The 20678-nt window shown below is 45.9% G+C and overlaps 1 long non-coding RNA gene across 1 annotated transcript; it reads right to left on the bottom strand.

Annotated features, from left to right (window-relative positions):
* Positions 1 to 9182: 9182 nt before the first annotated feature.
* LOC310885942 lies at positions 9183 to 17246 on the bottom strand. The gene is made up of 3 exons (XR_014575036.1): positions 16972 to 17246; positions 15175 to 15284; positions 9183 to 10528 (listed from the first exon to the last, which is right to left on the bottom strand). It is a non-coding gene; the product is annotated as an uncharacterized lncRNA (long non-coding RNA).
* Positions 17247 to 20678: the final 3432 nt, after the last annotated feature.

Raw genomic sequence — 20678 nt, 5'->3', positions numbered from 1 at the left:
GGTCCACAGACAGAATGTCTCTGAAGATTATTCAATACCTGCATGAGATATAAGTTACACGGCACAGTCTGAGCTTTGCTACTTGACTTGCAGAGAGAAAACTTTGCTGGTTTACACATTTGACCTGTCAAAACTACAAAGATGCATTCTCTGTGGAAGTCACTAGAAATGACAGACAGCTTTCCAAGTGCTGGTTAACCTGCTTTGCAACCAGATATACCTTAGAGATGTCTTCCTCCCTTTTCTATATCGTGTCCCTTTAATCTAAACCACGTCTCTTTAGTCATTTTACATATCCTGGACATCGCTAATAAAGACTATTGCCATAGTAATAAATATTATTGCTCTAGTGTTTTTCTGAAGAGGTTTTGAGGTTTAGAATCATTGTTTCTGTTAGGTTTAGAATCTAGTTTTCTAGTGTTAGAATCTTTCTTCCAGGCTATATCCATTTCAGTGAACAAACAAATCACATCCTCCTGCTGTGCACTGAATCTGGAGATTTTGTTATAGAGCACCAGCAGCTGCATTTTTCTTTTGCTTTTAAAGTGTCTGGCCATTCGGTATGATGAAGCGAGAAATCAAAGCTTGCAATCAAAAGTAAATCTATTATTATTGAGATTATGAGATTCTTGTCCTAAAAGCAACATCTAAATCAATATTATGATGAATATATTTTCTCAGCTGTGTCTTTTTGCATTGGTGTTTATGGTTTAGAAATATCTATGTTTTAATACACTGTAGACGTGAAGTGACACTGAGTCTTATGTCTAGACTCTGTTCATTAGGGAGAAAGACTGTGCATAAACTGCAAATATATGGAAGTGGAAGCAGTTGCACATTATCTACAGTCAAGAAAACGTCGTAAATGAGAACAATGCAAGACAAAGTTCCTAGTGTCATTCATTCATCAGGGACTTTCTGGGTTATGCAATCAAAGTGACACAAATTAAGTGTACTAAATATAGGTTTTGGTAGATTTGAATAAGAATTGGGAGGAATCTCCTTCCAGAGGCACCTCCATTGACAACAATGTCTGGCTGTGATTGGAAGTCTAATATCAAAAATATAACATTAGGGAAAATAATTTCCTATCCAGGATACCTCTGGGGCATGCTTCCTCTCATCTTACAGAACCTTTTTCCTTCTGACATTGACTTGATTTGACCAAGACAGAGCAAAGGGGCTCAGATGACTTTGCATGAAATGGTTGAGGAGCAATGACACAGCCACAGCTGCCTCCATCAGTTCATCTGTGGAAGCGGTGACCTCCGGGAGAGGAGCTCTCACCTCTCATGTAGGCTCCAGCCATCCTTATAGATATTGTACGAGTGCATAGGGTTAAATGTCTTCCAGGGTTAACTCTGTACTCCTATGAGGTCATTAAACATGTCCTGTTTGTTCCTGTCTGCTCCTTGCATTAAAAAAATACGTTATGTGATGCAAACCCAAAGCAACAAAAAACTGAACCCTAGAATCTCCTGGGCTTATAAACATTGCAATGACCTGGGATTCCTGCCCTTATTCATCGGATTGAACATGGCTTGGAAGCCACACTGCCTTTTCAAGCACCTGAGAAAGTGTGCTGTGCTTTTCTGTAAGCCTTTACCTTCAAATCCCAGAGGTTTGAAGCATCATGACCATAGGTACAGACTGTTTTTTGGCTCAGACCTGGGGAGTGGCTGCCAATGTTTATCAACAGCCTCTCTGGGGGCACTCAAAGGGAAACAACAGCCCTTCCCTCATATCTGCTTGCACATTCACAGGCATTTGGAGCACGATGAATGAAACCTCAGAGAGGGGCTGTTTATATTTTCCTTTATGGGACTGCTGCCTCTAATGCTTGAGGCTGTAGGGATCCCAACAGATCACATCTGCACTCCCTGAGGGATTTATGGGACGAGAAAAACGTCCTACAAATGCAAACTCTGGTCCAAGAACACACATCTCCTGGGGATATGGTCTCCTTATGTGCATGAGGAAGATGTTTTTGAAAACCATCTTACACTCACACAAAGGAGAATTTGTATGAGTTGCTGTTTATGCTTGGAAGGGGCTTTTGGACATCTTGTTACCATAATAAACCTGTTTACAGAAAGAATTAACACCTTCTCACACCTGCCTGCATGCGAGAGGAGCACATTCCTGCTGGTCTGTCCACAGCTCCACGCATTATGTAATGTCTTGTGGACATTTTTGCTGAACCTCTGATGATCCCTAAACCCTCACAGAATTGCCTAGCGTTGCCCAGAGAAAGGGCACAATTGCACCGTGGGGACACAGCGGAAAATGCCATGTCGTTCTGCTCTTGTGCTGTTTGCTAGGAAGCCAGTGTTGGCCACTGTCAGAGACATGGCTGGACAGACAGATTTGCTCTTACTCTCAGGTGGACTGTGTGAGTCCGTAAGCACACAAGCTGTTATCAGCCCGAACACGGTGGCACCGTGTGTTCTCTCACACTGACATGCACATGAAGACAGATACATTTGCTCCCAAAGCACCACAGCATAACATCTCTTACACAGAGCAAAGGCTGTACTACCAAAACAATGACTCCTTGAACCAAACTATATAAAGTCCTATTCGTGGAGCCAATTGAGAGGTACCTTTTTTCTTTCTTTCTTTCTTTCTTTCTTTCTTTCTTTCTTTTTTTTTCCTGCTGCATTTCCTTTTAATGCAATTGCCTAGAAAGAATAACTATGACAAAGAGCAGGTGACGTGTTTTAATCACTCTGCGTCATCAGATAAAGTTTTGATCAACAGCATTAGTAACTTGATGGCATCTCTTCCCAAGGACTTAACATGAACATTTTGGTACCTGTTTTGATCTGCCTCCGTTTTGGCCCTCCTTCTCACACCACATATTCGTTATGAATGCTGAAAAATCCAAGCACCCCATATGTAGCTGACTACCAGGGCTAACTCGTGAAGTCTGGGTCTACACTGAGATTTCCTCCACATCCAGAAGTGCAGGCAGCTACCCTGGTGAAAGAGCAAGCTTTGAAGGTCATACCCACACCCAAATGTGGGAAGGTGGAAGGCTGCTGAAGATAAATTGCTAAGATGTCAAGCAGTATTTGAAATACTCTGAGTTTTTTATATATATATTTTTTTCAGTGAACCAGACTTGCATCACCACCATATCAGATTCACTTAGAGTTCCTGGATTTTAGCATTTTAAGGGCTCAGCTTATCTCTTCTGTCTGTGCAACAGTCTCAGTGGTGGTTAAATTTAGATAATTACACTGAATATTGCAACATCGCTCAGGTTTGGAAACCTCAGGTTTTTCGGTGAAGTTTCAGACCTGACACAGTCCAATCCCTTCCTAATTAGCACTGACAGTGGAAAGGGCCCTACAGCATTCAGCTCTCTCAGAGTCATTATGAAATTAGCAGGGTGCCTGGTTTTGCTTTGAAGTCAGCGAAGTGTATCTGATGTAAAGGTTGAGACATGGCGTGAGGCCACAGACTCTTAATATCCGTAAAACGATCCAATAATGAAAATATTTTTTAAAAGTGCAAAATGTTGGCAGAAGTCAAAGATACCAAAATGACTCTGGAAAGGGAGCAAAAGTCCTAATGAGATCATTAGGACTCGTATCTAGATCCCGAAGGATCCTATTAAGAACTATTTGTTATAACATTAATCTCACTTTATTTAACCTGTCTAAAAGTTTGGTGATTGCTCTAAGGCAGGTATCACATCCTGGACATGCATAACACAAATGTCCTGTTAAAAGATTTTGGCCTAGCTCACTAAAAACTCTTATTCCCATTAACATCACTATAAGCCCACTGTTGCAATGCTGATTTCAGATTTCTACACAGACACCAACAAAGAGAATGTATCCTGGGGATTTAGTAGTTTTTTCTGCATCTGCCTAAGTCCAGTGAAAAGACCTGGAAGAGAAATGGCACCGCCTGTCCTCCTTCCAGCAGAAATAATACTGTTATTAAACGTTCTGGGTTTCAGGTTCCAAGGGCAGGCGTCACACACAACAGCACAAGAAGAAAACCCGTTTTCAGCAGCGCCTGTATGGTAAGCCTGTTGCAAAGCTCCTGGCTCCCCTCCCAGCACTTTTTCTTCCCACCGCTGGACTGAATTATATTTCTTTGGGTAGGTCAAAGCACTCATGCCAGGGTCAGCTCAGAGCAGGCATTCTTCACCTCAGCTCACCCTGTGAGCAGCTGAAATGTTTGGCAACCTGTGTCCTTGGAGCGGAGGAGCGAGGCAATGCTCAGCAGAGAAAGTTGCCCTGTGCTTGCAGAAAGCACACAAACGTCTTGTGACTGCAGGGTTTCTTGTTCGTCTATCTGTGGAGAAGGTCCTGATAGAGATACATCAGCAGATCTCACTCGTGCTTCTCGCTGCAGACGTTGGGAGGCAGTGTCTTAGCAACCTGAGTCGCGACAGCCTGTGAGCAGGCTCCACGGCTGAGCTGAATGTGTGCGTGGGAATTCAGCATGAATAAGGGATGCGATGAAGGAAAAGAGCAAGGCATAAAGCTCGTGTCCCGCCACTTGAGAAATCTGAAATCACAATCGAGGTGGTTGCTCTGGAATCGGTGGCAGACAACACGGCTCAGGCAGGCTGAGACGATGGAGGGTGGCCACCAGTCTCAGCCTGTCTGCACGAGTCGGGAAAACTCTGTGAGATCCCCAAAACACAAATCTCAAAATGCAAATGCTTTTCCTGGATCTCACGGCATCCTTTTGCATATCTTCTAGTAAAGCACTTTGGGTGAAATTCATCTCCAGAGGATCATAACAATACAAGTCCACACATCAGTGTTTGAGTTCCCATCGGAGTAATTAAAGATCAACAGCTCTGCCTAACCAGAGGTGTCTGGGGCCGTTTTAGATGCCCAGATCTCTGCATGGGGGTGACAAATACGGCACAGAGCACTCCTGTGCCGTGGCAGCAGGATGGCCTTAAGCTGCCTGTAATGGCACTAGACACTGCGTGGGCCGGTGAACTGGCCCTGATATTCATGACCCCAGCTGTGATTCTGTGATTCTCCCACCATCTTCCAAAAGGAAATGGCACTGGGACAATTCCTTCTCTCTGCTAATCCAGACAACATCCATGAAGGTTTTCTGGGTAAGAAGAGAGACAAGCCTTCACCTGGATGACTGCAAGCTGGGTCAGGTTTATCATCCAGAAGTAAAGCCAGCATCAAATTCCCACTAACTTCAGTGGGAAGGAAGACCACGTCCCCTGTGCATATTTTTAAGGCAGATCTGATAGGGACATTCCTGAGCCTCCAGCCACACCAAAACATTTATTTCTTGTCTACCAGCTAAATTCACTGAGGTGATTTTGTTTTATTTTATTTTTTTAGTGACGTGTTTAAAGGTTGATCTGTTGAGCAGGCCCCACTCCCTCGCACACCCAGCTCCTGCAGGACAGAGTGAGCCAATGCTCTGCATCTGCCAGCCTCTTGCACAGCGACTGAATTTATATTTTTAAGAATAATCCTGTACTCCTCCTATGCCACTGGCTATTAACGATGAGGAGTTGCCTGGGGAGTGACACTGAGGAATTCAGGTCCTCGCCGGCACAGAGGGAAATCATGAAGTCCCTGGTGGGATCCAGATTTTCCTTTTCCTTTCCAGCCCTGTTCCAAGAAAAATGAAAATCACTGGTTTCACCTTAGCCTGTGGTGACGTTAAAAGCCTGTTACCTTTTCGCTGCAAGTCAGGGCCCATTTGTGTGGCTGCTATGAACCACGAGGGCAGAAGCAACAGGCAAGTCAGAATTCCCAGACCCGGTGAGTCAGTCCATGTGATGAATCTATTTGCTAATGAAAATGGCTGGTAGTAGAGAGAAAATATTTGTCAGCTTGAGCTGTATTCATCAAATGGGTTGGTTCAGAAAAACAAATGGATGAAGAATTCAGATGTGATGAAACTTCTTTTCCTGTTCTCTCCAAAGTGAAATGAATGGGTTTTCATTTCTAAACTTTTAGACAGCAAAGATGGCAAAACATTTTGTTCAAAAGAAAAAGCAAATGCCAAAACTAAACAGAAGGTTGTATCGGACCAACACGGGACTTTATGTGAGCTGAGGTTTGGTAAGAAAACTGAGGAGCTTTCGATTTTAAGAGACACAGCATCCTCCTTCTGAGCAGTAATTTGGACAGCCCCACCCTAGGGATCCCAAAGCTCTAACTTCGGACCAGCATCGTGCTGGTGTCACTTCCCCCATCACATCCCAGCTCCCCGGGACACAGCCCAGGAACCCTGCTGCTCCTTCCCCTGGAACCTGCGTCTCCACCAGGAGGACACCCAGGGCTGTGAGCTGGGTGCGCTCTGAGCAGACACCCAAGGAGCACGTGGTGCCTGAGCATTGGCACCCTCAGCTCACCTCCAGAGCCCCTCTCTACCTGGACTGACCAAAGCGAAGCACCGATCCCACCATGCCAAGACTGTCAAATCCCTTTTTGCAGGCCCATGAATGCCTAAAAAGATTCAGGATCCAGACATACCACGTTTTTACCACTTTTTCCCCTGATAACGTGTCCAGGCAGCAGAACATTATTTGTAGCCACATTTCCGTGTTATTACAAGGTAGGACATGTTTGTTCTCTGCCAAACACACCAGATATTCCCAACTATGAGGAACTTTATGTGCCCTGAAATGTCCCTGACGTGGCCGGGTACAAGGCACCTGTTCCCACCGATGATCCTGTTACACCGAGGAAAATGGGACTTGTTTGGTTGCCAAAGATTACAGGTACCTTGGGTTAAAAGGCATCTGCTTAGCAAAGCGTATCCAGACAGAAGCAACCTGCAGTGTTTCTCAACATTTTAGGTGAATGAAGATAAAAAAGAGGCAGGGGAGTCACTGGCAGTGATGCTTCCTAATGGGATGGCTGGGAGCAACTTCTTCCCCCTTCCTATGCCTCAGTTTCCACAGATGGAAAATGGGAACACAGCTGATGATTTCCTTTCCAAAGCACTCAGAAGTACTGCTGAATATATACATGAATCTAATGAAAGGCCACATCCAGGTGAACAGAAAAGCCTCTGCTGTGCCTCCAAGGGTCCCAGGTGAGCTGTGCTGGAAAAAGCCAAGTGCACACAACTGACGATCTCTGTTGCAGCGCTTAGCATAAAGTGCTAACGAGCAGATTCTGCCCTATTTTGGACACGTTTTGCAAACACACTGCTGATACTTGATGAATTCTGTCCTAGGCATATTATTTTATGAGCAGCTAACTAGGAAAAATAGAAATGAGAGTGAACACCTGCTTTTAATAGCAACATTAGCAGCTTCGGCCAGTGCCAGTTTTCAGTATTTATTGAAGATTGAAGAGAAGAACGAACATTTCTACCTCTCACTACGCTGTGAATTTAATGCTTTTGATTGTTTACAGACAGCTGATCTATAACACAAGCAACTGCCTGCATTATTTCATTAAGGAAAAAAATATATATATAGTTTCCCCCATAATTCGGGGCTATTTCTTTCCCAGCTATTTGCATTTGAAAGATCTGACTGAATTAATTTCAGACAAAATGTAAATATGGCACCTGGATTCTGATCAGGAGAACAAACCGTCTCTGGGTGTTTTTTCATGACTGAGGCAAAATCTTCAGGAGGAAGAGTACTGGCGAGGCCCCATCTCTTTCCCCAGACGTGTGCTTTCATAAAGCCCCTTCATTAAACATGGGAGGAAAATGTGAAGCTGTGTGACAGATGTGGGACAGGTCTTGTCTTTTGATCACAGGGAAAAAAGTCCAAAAGGGACCATCCTGATGAGGTAACGAAGGCAAGGAGCATCAGGCCGTTTGGCCTGGAAGAAAGCGTCTCTTGTTCCATGTGCGCTGCACCAAGCTGGGGGACTTGGTTCCAGCTGCATCTGGGTTACATCTCTGAAGAGCCGAGCTCCTCTCGGGTTTGTGGCTGTGGCACAGTGCCATGGTCTGAGAAGCTGCAGGGGGGTTGGCCTTTGGGTTTGTCACTTCAGAGGGACTTGTGTCTGATTTCAATCCCCACATTTGTCTGATTCCTCATCTGGCACTGGATTACTCCTTGCTGCTCCTCAGCCCATCACAAGTCTCTGTTGCTATCCCCATTTGGGTTAAGGCATTCATCCTACTGCTGTGTTTTTGCACCGAGCTTAAACCCTTTATAAAACCCAGACGGTGCCCTGACACCTAGGCTGATGCATGTTTGTTTTTCTCTGGAGGACATTTAGGATCCTACACAGAGAACCTCAGATGAGGAAAAGGGGTAAAAAAAACTTCCCACTGCAACCAGTGACCACAGATGCTCCTAGGGCTTTCCAGAAACACTAGAAGGAGGGCTGCTATGCTGCTGAAAATCAGAAAGAGCCTTAAAAAGCAAGCATTGATTTAGGACAGCTGCAGCCTCTGTAAGGACACAGGCAGTTTGTTTTCCACAGCCTGCAAGCTTTGCACACCTTATTAACCAGGAGCTGGGCATGGGCCGGAGCAAGGCGCAGTCCACAGCAACATCTACAGGCAGAGCAGCACAAGGCAAGCAATGCTGCTCCGGTGTGCTACGGATATTTTGCTCCTTGTGATGCTTACTTGTTGTTAAAAAGGCTCTGCCTTGTGTAAACGCACAGGTGGGCTGGTGACTCAGTGTGGCGTCCCAGGGGGTCGGCGTTAGAAATGTTTTGCTCTGTATGGCGGGAGCCAGAAGGCAGGCAAAGGCAGGGATTCACCTAAGGGACAGCACCTTGTAGCAGAGATGGTCTTAAATACCCTCCTGTGCTATGCTCTGGGGAGCTGTCCTGTGATTGTGGCTTCATCATGCAGGAAACATGAGAGAAAGCGTAACTCCTAGGAAGTTAAACCAGCAATTGCACCGGCACATTCACCAGGGTACTGCACGCTGCTGGTGATCTGACCTGCAAGATGCAGCAAGGCAGCTCAGTCTCCAGGCAAGGCCCAGGAGACACGAGGTCTTTAGGACTGCTCTGTGATGTTGGCAAATCCACAAACCCTTCTACAGCTGCTGCCGCCCTGCCAGATGCCCCTGGGAGGAACGGATGACCCAGTGTCTCCGAGCCCATCTCCAAAGCCATGTCCAAACCCATGTCCATGTCCATCTCTACTCTCAATCTTAGATCTCCTGTGTCCTGCTCACAAGGACATGTTCAGGACGCAAATAAAGCAAAGGTGACCAAGCCTCAAGGTCCACTTTGGTGAGCAGAAATTTCTCTATATCCCCATGGGCTACTGGTGACGAGCTCAATGTGGTTGCTCATGTACAGAGCCTGGTGCCACTTAACTGCCCTAAGGGATCTCTCCCGGCCGGAGGATTACTGGTCCCCCAAGGTCCTGTTACATTTTCCAGATCACTGCATGTCTTGTGTGCCCCCAGGATGTCCCAACAGAAACAAGTGCTTTTGCTTAAGTAATTCAATTGCTCCCAAGATCTCTATTGACTCTGATGGGAGGACAGGGGCTCAGCTCGCACAGAGGCATGTACATTAAAGCCTCTTAATCTGGGGATGATTCTTATCCAAGTGAGTCCCATGTGCTTAAGCTGCCTGTCTTCATCTCTCTGTAGATGGACATTTTTTGTCCCCTTCAAATCTCTCCACCTGTGGTGACAGCTTTCTAGCTGAGGAGCTGGTTTCCAGCCTCCCCCTTCCTATAACCTTTGGGAAGGGGATGCCTCCAGGCATCACTCTGCAATCACTTCTACAGGCTTGCAGCTTTTCTGTGGGCTTAGCTCAATATGAAGGCCATGACGGCTCTGTGCATTTCCAATTATAAATTTTGCAGCATCTGGTCTCATGAGAATTCACTTCCATGAGCATCACTCTGAAATCTCAGAGCTGAAGATACAGAAACTTTGAAAACGTTTCTAGAGGTGTAATTTGCACAGTGAGATGAGCACGGGGCTGCATCTGTTGAGTTAGATCAAGGCTAAACAGCTCATGGCTGCACACGTATCCTAAGAGAAGTATTGCATATGTTTCCCTAAAATGCTGTGGCAAAAAATGATTAATGAGTAAGGGTGCTAACTGAGCTGAGCATGAGTGTCTTTTCTCCTTGTGTGCAAACTGCTGATTTTTGTTGCATAATCTCTTTTGGACTCCAAATAGAGCAATCCAAAGTTTTAAGTAAAAGAAACCTCCAGGGTTATGTCTTCAGGTTTCTTTTCTTTTTCTTTTTTTTCTCTGAAACATTCAAAGTGAAGCTGAACGGTTAAAACCATTTTCCTCTTAGCGTGTTTGCCTTTGTTCACAAAAATGGAAACAATCCATAAAAAGTGACTGGGAGATGAATGTTTCAAAATCCTATTTTTCTGCAAGAAAACAATTTGGACTCATCCAGACCTTGCCCTATTACACCAGGGTGTTTTGCTCCCCCCCAGACACTGCTGCTGGCCAGGCAGGGGTTAACACCTTTCAATCAGTGCAAAAAGCCCAGAGTGTGCGATTTTCCACATCAGTCAATTCCCTTCCCCTTCCTTTGCCAGTGGTCTGCCTTTGAAGCTGGATCTTGCAAAACTTGCGTTCATTAAATGGGGCTGAATGTGGAAACGCTGAAAGAAATAGAAAAAAATAAATAAATTCAATAAAATCCTCCAAATCTTTGAGCCTGTTTCCTTGCAACCACGGCTCAGCCAGGCGGTGTGGGCTTAGCCACCGGGGAGAGGGGAGAGCATCCTTCGCTTTGCATAGGAGGGAGGAGACAGCTCCGTGGATGATTTTCAGACCCAGTTTTTGAGCAGATCTGTGAAATTGCATGCCAGCATGGCGCACAGCCTCCGAACCTGCCTCCTGCGAGCCTGGGGGCCTCCAGCACACCCAACTGCATGGCACAGGGGGAAGCTCAGGAGCTGCATCCCTCAGGCCTGGGGCTCTGCCTCCCTTCCCAGAGCCCCTGCTCCTCTTGGCCTCACTGCTTTATGATTGCTGAGTCAAGTATTCCCTCTGCTGACCGTATCAAGTAACTCTTTATTGGTACACCAGAGAATTATTATGTATATATATATATATTCATTTTTTTTTTCAGTGAAATAAAGCATCATTTCCTGGGTCTGCAGTAAATTCACCAAAGCCAATATATCCAGGGATGAGTGAGCTATATAAAGTTTGGGGTGAGTTTTTGTGCACGGAAAGGTCCTGCGGGTTTGCACCCAGCTATTGGTCGAGTTATGTTTGGAAAGCTTAACAGGTTGAGCTTCCTCTGGGCTATGTTTGATGAGCATGGAAAGCCCAGCTATTCATTTTTAAGCTAATAAACCAGCACACGTGGTCTGCCTCCTCTGCCTGTGTCACACCGTTAGCATTCAGAAATGTTTCAGCTAAGCAGTAAATTTTACTCATAACTTGTGTTTGGCTCTAGGAAACCCAATTGTTCATTCCCAGGTTGTTATCTCTATATTTATTTTGACCAAATTTCAAAAATAGTAATGGTACATTAAAAACCAACCTAATCCTGGCATACAGCACCATCTGAGAATTGCTTTGGCTTTTGAAGGAGGAAGGTAACATTTATTGTTATTTTATAGTGCGGGGGATGAAGCAGACAATAAACAAACCGGACTAGAAAGCAGAAACTGATTCCCAGCCCACAAAACAAAGGGATTTAAAAACAGTTTTCCTGCAGCTGAGGGAGCGAGATAATTTAATATCAGAGCCTTGTGATGCACGTCTTCCCATCCTATGGGTGCCATGGGGCACACGTGCATTTATGTGTCATTCTTGTGGGACCAGGCATGCATCCTGTAAAATGGGGTCGTGGTCTCATGTTCTGGGCAAACAAGAAACAGAAGAGCAGCAGTGTGGCTGGATTACATTATTCAGCTCAGTGGGAGAAGCAGCTTTGCCTGCTTAAGATTAATCTGAACTCAAATTAAATTATTTGATCTATAAAATTGAGTTGATAATGTCATGTTTTGTTCTCTCTGTGGAAGAGACCAACCACACTTCTAGGAGCAGCTCTATTCTTGGCTCCCCCAAGAACAAAACAATGTAATTTTACATGGCAGTTATGCTTTCTGATGACTCACATTGAGAGAACAAGTTGGGATAAATCTTCGGATCTCTGTGTGCATCTAGCACGACCCCTGTTTTATTGAGGGGTCTGAAACAGGAGTTCAGACTGAGTTGTTACACAGGGCCAGCTTCCAAATTCAAACTCACATCTGGAATTTAGAGTTCCTGAGTTCTGGGGGTGTTTAGCTCCAGAGCTATGGGTAGAGCCCAGCTTCAGACCAACAACAGGGCAGGAGCTGCAAATCTGCACTTGATTTCTTAAGGCAGCTCATCACTTCTTAATGTATCCTTGTAAATCCACATCCACCCTAGCACTGGATGCATATGTGTTGGAGAGTTAATTCTGCAGTGCCAGGGCACGTTGAACACATCCATCTCTCCTGATTTCATTTTAAATTAGGTACAATCATTCCCCTCCCAAGTCCTTAAATGCCTTGTGTATTGTGCTAGAAAGATGCTACAGAAAATTTTAAATTAAATAATTAAATTTGACTTCTATATGCAAATCACAGCACAGTTGCAGACACCAGTGAGAACATAACCTTAACCACTGTCCTCCAAACAGCACCTGGGGATGAAATGTGTGTAGCTCTGCATTAACCTTAAACCTTCAGGCCTCGGTCAGTCAGATATTAAGAAGGGCAATTCCTAATTAGGACATTTTTAACACAACCTGACATTAACTGTTGTAAAACAGAAATCTGCTTTTAAAGACTTTGAATTCTCCTTTTCTAAGAGTAATTCTGAAGGCAAATATCTTTAGAATCGACCTGGGGATGGCACAGCAAAACGTCCCCTGCCTGTCACACAGGTGTGGTTGGGGAATGCACACCTCTGCTGTCTGTGGGATGGGGGAAACCTCTCACTGAGGCTGATGGAGACCCTCTTTGGGACAGCCTTAGATTCTGGTGTGGCCACAGTCAGATCTCCTCCCTGTCCTACCTGTCACCAGGACTCTCCTTGGGACCACAGCACACAGTCTGGTGACAGGCATGAAGGCCTCAGGGGTATGAATTTATCACAGTCCTGATTTTGCCATTTTCTGGAGTAAACTTGGGCGGAGACACCATCAGTATGCATTTTAAAGCTCTCCCAGGAGGGAAATGCCCTCGTGAGGACTGGTTTTTAAATGCTAAGGAGTTTGCTCTACTCATAAAGACAAAACAAAAGTCATTACACAATGAAGTTACCCCCCCCAGTGCTGCAGTGCCATCAAGCCCTAGAATGGCTAGTATTCAATTAAAATGTAATCGTATCAAAGGCATTTCGGAGTTGTATGACAATGACTGTACACAGCACTAATACTGTAATGACACAGTAATCAAGTCTCAGTTGCATCCTATTCAAGTCCCAGCTGTTCTGAGTGAGGTATAACTTTCATCAGAGCTAATTATTTCATATTAATCTCAATACTTTCGCCCATACAGCTCCATAATACGCAGCTAATGAGGGTTCTCTTGTTGATGCCACAAACAAATGAGTTGAACCTCCTCTGCTGCATGGCCATAGGAGAGAGACAGAGTGACTGATTGAGACAGGGCTCCCACGGAGGGATATGAACAATTTAATTGTGATTGGGTTTTATAATTGGATTTCGTTTTAATGGTTCATGCTGCTCCCAAAAGGCTCTTGGTGTGGGAAGTACTTTATAAATAACATTTATTAATTGTTGTAACCTCTTTTTCTTTCATGGTGGGAGGGCTTTCTCAAAGCAGCTCTCCACCCCTGGTTATGCCATCCAGAAGGATCTCTGGTAAGGATACAGCTTAAAATCATGTACAGGACTTTCCATAGTGCTGCTCACCCCCACGACCGGGGAAAAGCATTGCTGCTTCGTCTGGATTTTCAGTGGGGATTGGGTATCAGACCTTTCCCGTTCAAACCTCCCATTTCTGCCACCTGAGCTAAGGAATTAACCCAATGAGTTTTCAGCAGCAGCTATTTCTGAACTAAAAGAGCCACTTGAAGAATCCTGTGACAGTTTGGGTTAGTCACATGGATGATTAGTCATGAGGCTTTCAGCTTAAAGCTTTAATCCATTTTCCTTTAAAGTTGATGGGAGCTTTGGCCCTATATCTGCTAGGGTGTATATTGCTTATGGCAACTCTAGTATAGGTTGCAAACCCTTATAAATCCTCTCTTGCCATGAACTCCTAACATTTACTGAACCTTTCATCTTTTGGACTGAATTTTTCATGCTTGGTCTCTGCCAGGAGATTGTTTTTAATGGATAATTTGAACACAATCCCTCTGGCCATTTGAGTTCAGGGACAGTTAGACACACAAAAGCTCGTCTACATTTAAAAAAGAAAGAAGTATTGTGATAGAAGTGAATCAATTTAAACTCAATCTTTTACAGACATAAACTGGCTTATTTCTGCATAGTTCTATGCCACAGCTTTGTGGAACATCGACACATTCACATGCCCCAATTCCAACATGTGTGTGCCATCATTTATGCGATAAAGAGATCACTGTGACAGTACCAAATCCAGCTGATCTCACCCAGCTGCATTTCAGACCTGCTTCCCTCGCTGGGGACTTCAGACCCATGGAGAGCAAGAAAGCAAGCCCCACTGCTGCTTGGTGGAATTAGAAATGCAGTAAATGTCCTCGAAAAATGCAGTAATAGAGACGGGAGGAAATTCAATAGCAGAAAGCCCATGCATTTGGGAGGCTGAAGACTGCCATTTTTACCCTAAGCTAGAGGTGAGCAAGGAGGAAAAATCCCAGAATGAGCTTCTGGCCAGAGCTCATCAAGAAAACTGGGTATTTTGGGGGGAGCTGCCCAGGTTCAAGAATGAGAAATGGAGGCACAGGACTACTGGACTGTCTGGAAGAGCTTAAACACACATGCATGTCATCCACATGCTCATGCACCCCTGTGAAAACATTTCACTAAGTGACTCAATTCTAAAACAGAAAGACACTCATTTCACTGCAGAAAATTAGCTGTGAACTCCTGCAATCTTCAGTACTGAAGAAAAAGAAAAGGGGAGCGTTTTCCACCAAAACCACGGTCAGACAAGGTCACCCCATGAAGAGCCTGGAGAGAGCTTGTCTGAAGGAGGCAAATCTTGTCTTTCCCCAGTAGGTTCTTCAACATTTTGCGACCACAGTCACAAATAACTATTACTGTCAATTAACTGTGTCTCAGGGCATCACTGAATGGCATCAATTTTTTTACCTGTTTCTTCGATGGGACAGTACTGTGCCCAGGTGATAAATAGCTCTTCACACAGCAAAGCAACAGCAGGCTTGGGAGCAGAAGTCCTGATCTCTGATTAGAGAGGCTAGCTGTTAAAAAATAAAAAAGATGTTTTTTCTTCCAGAAGATTCCAATGTTTCAAAACTAGTGATTGCAAAAGCACAATCAAGAGCCAGAGCATCAGAATTTCCTGGGAAATTGCCATTCTTGAGCATTTCAGCTCAGAACTGTCAGCTTATTGCAGGCAGGTGGTAATTGAACAGCTTCCCATCATGATGCCCAAGCTCTGTGTTTTGGTGTACCATATAAATATGCTATCAATATTAAAATATAACAGGGCTAAATTGAATGAGGTGATTAAGTTCTTCAGATGTGTTAGGCACAACTGAAAAGAAGACAATCGTGTCATCTGCTTTCCCACCACACATTTCACCAGAACTGCAATGTTCCTGCAAAACAACTCAAGATAAAACCACATTTTGAAGTCAACAAGGCTACACCAGCTTCCAGCTCCTGGGGATATTTTACCAATTACTACTTCTGTCTGCTAATGCAAGAGAAGAAGTGTCTTTAAATGCAGACTAATTGCTCTTATTTCTCTGAATGCCTATAACTCTTGGGGAAAAAAAAGAAAAAAAAAAAAAAAAAAAAACAACCACCATCTTGTTGCAAAACCAGATTTCAAATTATGTTGCATAGGTAAATGAAAAGCCAAGATGTCTCTCATCTGAGTGTGATGGAGAGGAAGGACTGGATCGCCAGGGCCAGGATCACACCAGATCACCAGGGCCAGGATCACACCGGATCACCGCGGCCAGGATCACACCGGATCACCATCCTAACAGGAGAGCAGTCAGCAGTGGGCAGAGCAGGGCTGGGTCCGGAGCAGTTTCTCCCACAGCAGAGCCTTCAGAATATGTTAATGGCAACAGCTCCCAGCGTGGATCACATGCATCCTATTCACGTCCAGAATCCCTATCGCTCTATTAGTGTCACAAGCTATTAAAAGGACATTTCGGAGATAGGCCCCTCCGAGTGGGACCAGGAAGAAGTAACCATGGCTATTTGATATAGTCATAGCAACACCGGAGCATCACCTTGGCAACACACCAGCCTTATTTACTGAGGTGCGTGTCAAAGCATATTAAAGTCATTTATATCTCAATGAGTTCTGATGCCATCTTCTAATCCTGCGAGCTTCCAAGCAGCCCTGCGACAGCTATGGAAAAGTAATCAAAGGCAGGGTTTGTGTCATATAGCGTGCGCCATGCTCACAAATAAAGGCATTTTCATTTCTGTCAGATTTCTGACCCATTCAAAACTAATAACTTGCACGTGACTGAAATAACAAAAGCATCGGCTGGAAACAACTGCGATGGAAAGCCTTGAGGTGCAAATTAAATGCAGAAATTAAAGTGGATTACCACATGCCCCTGCCTGAAAATCAGAAAGGGAGAAATCTGGAGGTGTTCCTTGTGGCTGGAGCACTGCGAAGCCTCACTGTTGTCAGAGAGTGAATTCGGAGCCCGAGCCAAGGACAGCAAGCTGCGATTCCTCTCGCCACCCGGGGCTGTCCACAGTACCACTGCCACCCAAGCTGAGCTCCCTGCAGGGCCTGGGCTGGCTCCTGGCGAGCAGGACAGACCTGCTCCAGCAAGTCCCACTTCTTTTTTAGCCTTAAAGCTGAGGTTTCTACCGAAGGGAGACCGTACCACAGACAACTTCCTCAGGCAAACAACCTCCTATTCCCTGCACATGCAGGCAGAGAGCGCTCACCAAGTGACTCCTGGAAAGCACAAGGCTGTGGGGTTCCTGCTCTGCCTTTAGCTCTGCCACCAGAGCCCACTTCAGGAGAAGAAAAGAGCTGGGAACCAGGTGTCCCTAATTGGATTTACTGCCCTGGAGGAGAGATTTGCCTCCACAAGTGCACGCAGGACTGCAGCTGTCGTGGCAGGAGCAGGCAGCTTTGGTGGTAACACATTCCTGAAATACAGGGAAGGCAACGTGGGGTTTCTCTTCCCTTAGAGTACCAAGGTGCAAACCCCTGAGATTTCCATCATTAAGCAGGAAGCAGCATTTCTAATTAAGCTAATCAACACGGACCAATTACTGGAGCCCAGACTGAGTGGCTACCCTGTGTCTGTGAAAACTCTGCATCCCTTACGAGAGCACGCACAGCTTTAAGCCCATAGGATCATGGTGCTTCAAATCCTTGTTTAAAAAGGAAACCAAACAGGGGGTCACTGCGGCACAGGACCTGGAGCAAGGCACCAGCAAGCGGTTCTGCAGGGGCAAGCGTAAACCCTGACAGCATCAATAGCACAGGGAGCACTTCAGTGCCAAGTGGGAGGCATCTCAGGGCCCCTCAAACAAGCCTTGACAGCACTTGGACACCGGCACCTTTGTTCCCCCAAGGCCACAGCTGCAGGGCCCATTGTCATTCATGGGCCTCCGCAGCAGATTAGGTGGCGGAGCAAAATGCACCTTAATAGCATCTTGTGTGGCAAAGACGCTTTAACAATTTAATGCAATTTCTTTACAAGCATGAGGGGCAACAGAAGCTTCTTAAACAGTCACTCAGTTAGCTTTATCCCACTTCATCTGCTGGAGTTTCCTTGTGAGAAGTCACCTTGATGAATTTGTCTTTTTCTGACCTCTCTCTTTTCCCCTGTTAGTGACGCAAAGAAACTGGTGATGAGGAAGAGAAACATCTTTCTTTCCAGTTCTCTCAGTACCACAGGCCCCACTGGTGTGGCAGCACGGCTCTGGGAGCAAGGCACGGCACCAAGCAAGGGGCTCTTTGCAAACTGAGCTTGAAAAAGAAGCCACAAGACACTCGTCCTGTCTGCCTGTATGGGATGTTCTCCCCCCTTTCCCCTGAAATCTCATCTCCAAAGACAGATTGCTTCCCATACCCTCCAGCACCCCAGCGTTAGGATTCACGTGGCCAAAATTCAGACCTCTTGGAGGTGCCCAGTCCCCAGCTGCCTGGCAAGGAGGGCTGGCGATGGGCAGAGCAGCTCCACGTGTGCTCTTCCCATGCAGCTTTTCCTTCCTCCGGCTTTTGTTTACTCCTCTAATCTCTGCCTTTGTTCAGCCTGGTGCTCAGAGAGCGGAGTGACTCATAACAACGCATACACTCCAGAAACGCAGTGAGATATTTCAATTGCTCCATCTCCATTATAGCATTTTAAAGGTTTTGTAATGGGCTGGATCATCTCAGGTACATTCAGCATAGCTCGCTGGCAAACCTCAGCAAGAGCTTATGAACACGTGCAAGGGAGGACAGATTTCCAGCTCAGATCTTACTCAAGGCTCACAGAAGCATCGCCAGGCAGGAGATGAAGCAGCAATAGAGCTGTTCAAGGCTGCTTTTGGGAGATGGCAGCGTTGTGCTCATGCCTGCGTCCCCACACAGTGCAGTCCTGGGGAGAGAGCTCAGTAGGGGCACCAAGATGAAAACACCAAGACACTCACCTGCTGTGAAACCGCTGCCCATAGGACAAATTCAGCTCTTGCACGGGCAGGCACAGCCCCCTGAGGTGCAACAGGGACACTAGACAGGTGCACCCAGGGGTTCTTCACCCCCCAAGATCCGCTCCTGGTGGAGGTGAGCCAAGGAGCCTGTTCCTGGCAGGAGGGGCTCAGCAGGACACCAGGGCTCTTTCTGGGCTTCTTACGTGCTCCCAAGCTGCACCTGATCTTGGCAAGACCTGGCTCATCTGTATCTCACACATCTAGCACTTGGCTTTACAGCCTTGGTTACCCCCTCCTGGGAGCTGTAATGTTCACTCTGCGTTTGGAGAGAACTTCAAGAGCCCTAACCGAGGGTGGTAGGCTGCTGCTGCTGCCTTGAGTGCCTCTGCAGCCAGCCAGGCAGTAGCTGACAAGCAGAGCAGCTCGTCAGAGCAGCAGCAGCAGCTCTGCACCCTTGGGAGGGGACACCTTTTGCTACTGTGCAGGGTATTAATTAATTAATTAAGAAGAAACCAAGTGCTGTAATGATGCACGGGGCACCTACAAGCACCAGGCTCTGCATCCCAACACGGAGCTGGAGAGCAGCTGGGGTGAGGGGAGCCATAGACTTCTGCAGGGTGCAGCAGGCTTGGGGGTTGTCAGAGAATAACGGGACTCTGAGCCCATAATAACACAAGTACAAGCATGGACTCCAGGTCACCATTTATATCTTAACAAGGCCAAGTACCCATGCTTGGGAGTGAGATGGACTCTTTATTTAGCCTGTTCACTGCCACAGCTGATGCTATGGGGGAGCCTTTGGAGCGGCACATGCAGTATTATCTTAGCTCAGAAGTGGGGGTGGAAGTGGGGGCTGCAAACAATCACAAGCTGCTGGGTTGCAGTCGAAAGGAATGTTCCTTTTGTTAGGATGAACTCCCTAGCCAGACCTTGCAAATATTAAATATTAATAATTTTCCCACCACATGGGGCAGCGCTCACAGGGGGTTGGTGTCCACTCTGGTACAAGCTCATTATGTGAGTTCAGGAAAAATGCTTCCTCTCCTGGTTTCCACGTCAAATGTAAGCTCTTTGGGGCAAGAGATGTCTCTTCCCTTAAATGTTTGCAAAGGACCTAGAAATGCAGCTTCTAAACACCCCTTGACATCGGAAAAATCTGGCTGAGATGGGGACGTATCTTCGCAGCTAAAAGACAGACCAGCACATGCGATCAGGCACACACCTGCAGCAAGCCTTTCTGTGCTTTCTGTGCTTCATTTATGAGAAAAGAATTGCAAAGGAGCCTGTGTATTTGCTTGTGCTTGGTGGTGGGGTTTGCATTTAGCTCTGCTGTTGAAAGCGACAGTGCTCTGCAATGAGAAGATAAAAAGCCTATGAGCAGAAGGCGTAAATTCATCGTAACAGACCTTTATTCCACTGGACAATGAGCTGGGGTCTGCAACTGCTGGAAAAAAAAGCTAAAAGAAAAATATCTCAGCCACTTAATATTCAGTAACCACAAGAGCCGTGAATGCTCTGAATGGAAAACTGAGGTTGCCACCCTCAGCTCTGTATCCCGCATCCCCGAATGTGCCAGGTGGCTGCTTCATCTGCACTAAAAGCCTCTGCCTTTGCAATCCGTAGGATTCATCCACCCTAATCTGGACATTTTACATGACGTTTTACATTTTACTGTGTTGTCTTGTTGTCAGTAAGCAAAAAAAAAAAAAAAAAAAAAGAAAGCACTGCGGGAACATGATGCATCCACCCTGTTTTTGACATCTGTCTTGGGCTGTGATGAGTCGCTCTCTGGAGCTGCCTGTTTCTGCTCCCTGTACAAAGAGCCGAGGGAGACCTGCTCAGATTTGGATGCTGAAACTTCTCTCACTCAAAACCCCACCCTTCACATGGGAATGTTATACCCCAAATTCCCCACCCTGCATGTCCTCTCTCGGGCTCCCATGCACAGACTTGCTCTTCCTCCCTCCCTCCATGGGGATTTCATTTGTGTGTCTTCCTGAAACTGA

The sequence above is a fragment of the Anser anser genome, assembly GCF_964211835.1.
Source record: "Anser anser genome assembly, chromosome: 24".
Lineage (NCBI taxonomy): Eukaryota > Metazoa > Chordata > Aves > Anseriformes > Anatidae > Anser > Anser anser.
Note: the sequence above shows the minus strand (reverse complement) of the source record. Positions and strands in the feature narration are given on the sequence as shown.